The 6,709-nt window shown below is 42.9% G+C and overlaps 1 long non-coding RNA gene across 1 annotated transcript; it reads left to right on the forward strand.

Moving 5' to 3' along the window:
* Positions 1–5,437: 5,437 nt before the first annotated feature.
* On the forward strand, positions 5,438–6,395 carry LOC140582201 (uncharacterized). Its single transcript, XR_011985141.1, has 3 exons — positions 5,438–5,543; positions 5,963–6,019; positions 6,351–6,395. It is a non-coding gene; the product is annotated as an uncharacterized lncRNA (long non-coding RNA).
* The last annotated feature ends 314 nt before the right edge of the window (positions 6,396–6,709 follow it).

Consider the following 6,709-nt stretch of genomic DNA (forward strand, 5'->3'; position numbering starts at 1 on the left):
TAGTGATGCCTTTATTGCGTTTTTTAATAATAAAATAACCACGATTAGACATACCATCACGAGCACGCCCACGGTTGCACACAACCACCAATCCTCTGCTAGTGCTAATGTTATTAGTACTAATGATAACATCTTTGAATGTTTCACTCCTGTAGTGCAGACAGAACTCCTTCAGTTAATTTCCTCTTGCAAACCCACTACTAGCCTTGTTGACCCAATACCCACCAATCTACTTAAGGAAATTGCACCACTGATTAGCACTACACTGTTAAACTTGTTAAACTCATCTCTTAGTCTTGGATATGTTCCTAAATCTTTTAAAATGGCTGTTATTAGACCTATCCTAAAGAAACCAAATCTTGAACCTAGTGACTTAGGAAACTATAGACCCATCCCAAATCTTCCCTTCATTTGTAAAATTCTTGAAAAAGTTGTTGCTCACCAGCTGTCCTCCTTTCTTCAAGATAATAATGCTAACGAGCTATATCAGTCTGGTTTCAGACCCAATCATAGCACAGAAACGGCCTTAGTCAAAGTGATAAACGACTTGCTTATGGCTTCCGACCGTGGCTGTATATCGCTATTATTCTTACTGGATCTAACTGCAGCATTCGATACTGTAGACCATAATATTCTTTTGGACCGGTTGGAAACATTGATTGGCATTAAAGGGACAGCACTACTGTGGTTTCGTTCGTATTTAACTGATCGTTACCAGTTTGTCCATGTAAACAATGAGTCATCCATAGCCACTAAAGTAAGATATGGTGTCCCGCAGGGATCAGTGCTGGGCCCCCTACTGTTCAATCTATATATGCTACCGCTTGGTAACATAATTAGAAATTACAGTGTTAATTTTCATTGTTATGCTGATGATACACAATTGTATATATCTGTTAAACCTAGTGACACATCCCAGCTCTCTTCTTTAGCCAACTGTCTGCTAGACATCTGTTGTTGGATGGCAAGGAATTTCCTCATGTTAAATACTGAGAAAACTGAGGTTCTTTTAATCGGTCCTAAGGAGGCCCGCAATAAGTTTGTAAACCCCAACCCTAGCGGCCTCCCTACTCAATTTAAAACAGTGGTCAGAAATCTTGGTGTCCTGGTAGACTCCGACCTCTGCTTCAGTGCTCACATAAATAGCATTACCAGTACAGCATTTTATCATCTACGGAACATAGCCAAGCTTCGGAAGTTGCTGTCCTTTCAAGATGCAGAAAAACTAATACATGCCTTTATAACTTCTAGATTGGACTATTGCAATGCCCTCCTTTCGGGTTGTCCATCTGGATCCCTACATAAACTTCAGTTAGTACAAAATGCAGCTGCCAGAGTTCTAACAAAAACTAAAAAATTTGATCACATTAGCCCTATCCTGTCTTCCCTGCACTGGCTACCGGTCAAGTTTAGGATTGACTACAAATTATTACTATTGACTTACAAAACTCTGAATGGCCTTGCACCACAATATCTCAATGATTTTGGTCCCTTACAACCCTTCTCGCCTGCTTCGTTCACAAGGAGCAGGATATCTATTAGTTCCTAAAGTAGACAGGGCTATGGCAGGCTGCAGAGCATTCTCTTACAGAGCTCCGCAGCTGTGGAATGGTCTCCCGGCGGATGTGCGGGATTCAGGCACACTCTCGCTTTTCAAGTCTAGATTAAAAACGCACTTGTATAGCTTAGCGTATAGGAAACCTAGTTCTGGTTCCAGCTAGTCCCTCACTCCCAGTCAGACTAACAGTATGAGGTGATGAGCTGGGTGGGGATCGGTGTCATTGGCTTTGGATAAACTGAGGCGTCAGTGCTGTCACTCTAGCTTTACACTAGAGTGCTGATGTTCAGGGAGTCCCCATGCCTGTGTTCCCGCCTGTCTCTCCCTCTTTCTCATGCTGCTATAGCCAGATCTGCCAGAGCCTAGAAGAATATTGCACTCGATCATTTTGCTTGCACTGCCTCTGGTTTCCTCAACTCTGGCTAATACACAATTATTCTTACTTCCTCCCTCACCCCTTCTGGGGTGTGCTCCCTGGAGCACAATGTCGTTGAAGAATTTATGCCTCTGCTGCCTGCAAGACAACTACCTCCACCTCCGGCAACTACCCTCCAACCTGCCTGCCCTTGGCTCAACACGATGCCTCGCCATCCATCCTGCGGCTGTGTCTCTATTAATCCTGCCATCGTGCATCAAGCACCACGTGCCTGCACCGGTCGGCCGCTGCATTGAGACATATTTCAACCCCTGTATTAGCTTAGTCATTTCATCTTGGCTGTATTAGCTTAGTCATTTCATCTTGTTTGTTTGACTCATCTGCCGGCCCCTGGAGGATGGGCTCCCCCTTTGGGTCTGGTTCCTCCCAAGGTTTCTTCCGCTTAGGGAGTTTTTCCTTGCCACCGTTGCCTTTGGCTTACTCAATGGGGGGTCCTTACGAGGCAGAAATGTAAAGCGCATTGAGACAATGTAATGTTGTGATAATGCGCTATATAAATAAAATTGAATTGAAAAAATGGCCCAGGTTTGATGGTGTATATACACACAGGTTCAGATGATGGGCCGCCAGTCGAAGAATTGATCACAAATATTGAGAAGTTTATTATGGAAGGGTCTGTGGAGGACACAGCGCCGTCGGGAGCATGGGGGTGACGCCGTGAAGACTGCAATGGCGGGGGGACCCGGTGCGCTACGAACGATCCATTTTATTATAGGGGCTGTGGCATGGATTATGGATATGGTAATAGATGATGATTGTGAGGCGTGTGCAGCATACTGCCCCAACTTACGATGGCACATGGGTTACAACGGTCCAGAGCCATATTATCTGCTTTAATTTTGAAATGGTCGCAAAAAAGCTGTGCACGCCTCAGGTTGCAGATATATTAAACTGTATCACGACGTTTACCCCAAAGCCGCCACCCGCAACAATTGTTCAAGAGGCTATTGATACCGTTGTAAATAAGCTGAAATATATTAGCGATATATGCGCTACGCTGGACGGACTAATGCGTGATATTATAGACCCTCAGCACACGAGCGATGTTTATACTGCGGTTCTGGGGTACTGGCGAGTGGAGTGACATGCGTGAATGTCATTTCAAATGTTATTTTAAGGGTTATGGATCTGTTTTTATTTTATTTTGTAGCGCGTAAGTAAATAAAATAATAATAATGAAGATAATGTTTGAAATGAGTTTACTTTTTAATCTATCTACATCCATGAAACCTGTTACAATTATTGGTTATATTGTGGATTGTATGCTGGTCACGCTGGACAATTCTTCTAGCCATGTAGTCTTCACTCTCAGCCAGGATATTTCCCCATTATGTTACCCTTAAGCAGGCCACATGTGTACCACCCTGTATAATCTATCTACACCATCAAATGGCCCAGGTTTGATGGTGTATAATAAATAAAACACGTATCAAGTGATCGTTATCCATCGTGAAACTCTAGCAATAATGGCACAACTCATTTTATTTAGAACGCATATAAAAATTATCAGCTAATCACATTTTGACAGACGTTCAACGTTTACGCACCAGCCATAGTCTGCTCGCATGTGTACAAATTACAGAAATCATTAAATGCATCATCTACAGCATACTCACAATCACCCCTCTCAACTTCACGTTTTAGCTCACGCAATTCGGCCCGTACATTAATTTGGCCTTTAAGTTCAGAAACTAACACATCGATTGATGCATGTATTTTCACAGGCGTGGTGTGAGGGTGAAACATCGCGACCGCTTTCGTGATTATATGTTTAAGCTGTGGCCTATACAGCTTTTTGAGCAGCTTTTCAATATTGTTAAAGAAGTAAAACAGTGCAGGATCGTAGAGACACGTGTGCTGAAGCCGACTAGGGTGTTTCACAGAACAGCCGATACAGGTCCCCTTCAAGTCATCTTCGAGGAGCTGATCCGAAATAAAGGCAAGTGCCCCTTCGATTATCATCATGGCAGAGTCGGTGATGCAGCCATCCACAGAATCTTCAGATAATGATGGCCCCGCAAAACGATCGCCGAACTCATCCATCATCGAAGCAGCACCCCGCGATGTATCCATTAGGTCAGAGTCCACATGCGGAGGTTGATGTGATCCCTGCCACAAACCCCAGGGTGGGGTAGAATGGGGCGGTTGTGACTGGAACAGAACCCCATACGGGCCCCATGATGCGGCCTGCCGCGGGGTAAGTTGAAGAAGCTCTGGTGGTGGGGTATCCATTCGCTGACCAAAAGTATAGGGGGTCATGGATGGGGATTGCTGGGGGTTAAGTTGAGGAGAAGACTTGTTGCGCAGTATCGCCCCAAAAGTAAATTCAGACGGGGCACCGCAAATCGATCTGTTGATGGAGGCATCCAGGAAAAGGGGGGGATGATGATGCTGTCAGCTCGCAAGCCATTGCGGTCTGGGGGTGTGTCTCGTCCAGGTGATGGCTCACAGGATGGATGGGTTTTAATACGCTTTCAACATGGTTAAGCATGGCCTTCTTTCATCTCATTGGGTGTCATCGACTTTCGACTCAGGGACAATTGTTCGGTGCGCCGTGGTTGTCTCGCTGTACCCATATTTGGAGTTTCCGCCGACGGGGGGGGTGAACTTGTGTGCAATACCTCTCACTAGCTCCTACAGCTACTCAATTATTGTTACCTAAATGATTTACATCATGCTCGCAATACTTAAAATTTTCGTTACAACAAAAGCGAAGTTAAGGTATACACTAATTTAAAATAACACATTTTTGCTTGTCTATTATCAAGTATATATATATAATGTTTTTCACCTTTAAACATTAACAAAACAGTTAATGTCTTTTCTTTAAAATTTCCAAGTATATTTCTGTCTGGTTTTTCGCGATGAGTTGCGTGAACGACTAAGTTAATGTGTTATGGTGCTTGGACACACATCGCGGTCCTATACTTTCACAACCCTGAAGTTAACCCTCTGGAGCCTAGTATGTCGTCGACAACAGAGTACTTTTTGCGTCTATTTCAGTTTATATCTCGCTGAAATCTTAATGTAGAATCATGAAAAAAAACGCTGGCTAAATCCGTAATTGGTCTTCTTTTCAAAACGTCCATTGTCGGAAGTATTAAAAGTTTTAAAAATTAGGTAAAATGGGCAAAAAAGTGAACCATGTCAACTTCCTTTGTTTTTCCTGCATCGGGGGCGTGTAGTACTGCCCTCACCCGGAGATCGCTATTCACATTCTAAATAGCCTCATTGGCGCGTATTCAATTTCCATTCACATGATAAATCCATGGAAATTCATTTTAATCACCCTCATTGTATCGGTGAGTATGACGCGATCCATATACAGCTCCATAAAAGCTGATGCAGCTTGAAACTAAATTCATTGAGAGCACATTTCACTGCGAAGATGGCACGTCACATGAGTGGACAGGAGGCACAGCAGGCTGTTTGGCAATTGATGGAAGAAAGTGAACATGAAGATTCTTCTGCGCCCGAAGACTGCGACACTGATGAAGAACAGTGTCATTTTCAAGATCGGCTTGATCCAGCGGTGGATGACCTGTCCGAGTAAGTGTATAATTTTATCACCGTGCTTGTTGATACGTGCGTAAAGTTATAAAACCTAATTTAGTATACACGTGCTCATCGTAAGTTATATTTGATCGTTCTCAAGTTGGTCAGTATGATTGCCGTTTTACAGTTTCACTAATGTAGTCATAATTCCAAAATTAATATTGAAATCGTGGAAGCACATAGTATTTGTTAGTTTTAAGTTAGCTTTGTCTGGTGCAACTGCATGATTTCTATACACTAATGCAATGGTAATTCAAAATCATGTGAGCTCAAAGTTTTCAGTTAGTAATATATTATGACAACTGCTTTGTATTTGTGTCTATACTATATTTCTTGCGCGTCCGCTAATGTTTGAAATGCGGTTTCAGTTTGTCGTTGTCATATTTTAATCACAATATCTGGAACATTTACAGAGATGAAGATGGATCTGTGCCTGGAGCATCGGTCAAAGTAGATCACGTGACTTCAAGGTATGTAACAGCTGCTAATTCCGAGTGCAGTTTCGGTTGCATCCATACTTTCTTTTGTTGCGCGTCTGATAATGTCTGGAATGCAGTTTCGGTTTATTGTTGTCCTGATTGTCCTAATCACGTATTTTTGGCAACATCCACACAGACGCAGATGGATCTGTACGTGCATAAAAGCAATTCCAAATTGTAAGTGCAAAAAAAAATCCACATTTATCCATATGCGTTTCTGCCTTTATTTGAAATTGTACTCTTGCATCCACTTTTGTATGCGAAAACAATGTCATGACCTTGCATGTGTATTTATGCATATTTTTTTCTGTTTATTATACAGTTCACCTCTTCCAAAACGACGGCGCTCAACCCCTGCACTCACAATTAACTCACAATCAAGCTCATCATGGAACTCCGAAGAAGATGCTGATGTGGGTCCACCTGCCTTGATGTTCAAGCCTGCCCGACAACCTGGAGTGCAGCTAAGTTCAGCGGATCGTCACACACCGTTGGATTTATTCAAGATGTTTTTCAGTACCGACGCTGTGAAGACACTGCAGGAATACCAACCGACGTGCCGCCATGCATGTTGCTGGAAGAAAGAAGTATAAATGGACTGATATCTGTGTTGAGGAATTTTATAGGTACATTGGACTTGTGTTTTACATGGCCATGGTGAAGTTAGACCACATAAGGGAC

This window comes from Paramormyrops kingsleyae, chromosome 24 (assembly GCF_048594095.1).
Source record: "Paramormyrops kingsleyae isolate MSU_618 chromosome 24, PKINGS_0.4, whole genome shotgun sequence".
NCBI lineage: Eukaryota > Metazoa > Chordata > Actinopteri > Osteoglossiformes > Mormyridae > Paramormyrops > Paramormyrops kingsleyae.